Source organism: Euprymna scolopes, chromosome 33 (assembly GCF_053919585.1).
Source record: "Euprymna scolopes isolate OS-2025 chromosome 33, ASM5391958v1, whole genome shotgun sequence".
Taxonomy (NCBI): Eukaryota; Metazoa; Mollusca; class Cephalopoda; order Sepiida; family Sepiolidae; genus Euprymna; species Euprymna scolopes.
Genome location: NC_136514.1, coordinates 91,184,805 through 91,185,478, shown reverse-complemented (window position 1 = coordinate 91,185,478; position 674 = coordinate 91,184,805).

The following is a 674-nucleotide window of genomic DNA, read 5'->3' as shown; positions in this document are numbered from 1 at the left end:
ATATTTAAAAAATTTTTAAATCACAGTTGAATTTCCATGAACACAGTAAAAAAAAATTACTTCCCGAAGCTGCCAACCTGTTTAAAGGACTTTAGTTTCTAAACCCTGATAACCCAAAGATTAAGAGCGAAGTTTGAAGATTTTCCATTTCCACATATCATGAAAAATAACTGTATAATTGAGGCACAATACAGAAAAGTTTGTTTAGTAGAATGTGTTGAAATTTGTTTGTACCAATAATTATGCATCCCCCTGTTTATACATTTATTATTTTTATTCTGGTTCTTATATTTGATTTTCTGTATTTCGTATCTTTTATGATTCTTAGTTTCGTATATTTTGAGTTTGTACGAAACTCCCTTTAATTTGAGGAAAAGAGCAATCCCAGCCAGCCTGAATGATCGGCCCATCATCGGCCCATTACATAACCGACGATCAGCCGACAAACACTGTAATGGGCCGATGATGGGCCGATCATTCAGGCTGGCTGGGATGCTAGCTTCTTGATGACGTCACAAGTCCAGCGCGAAATTCGGCCTCTTTTGGATTCCAGCGACGTGGAGAGTGGATGTAGATTCATTGCCCGGTGCATATATGAAATTTTTACAAGTCCTCCTTCAAAGAAGAATACCCGGTAACAGAGCACTGGGATGCGGCGAAGCGAACTTCTTAAG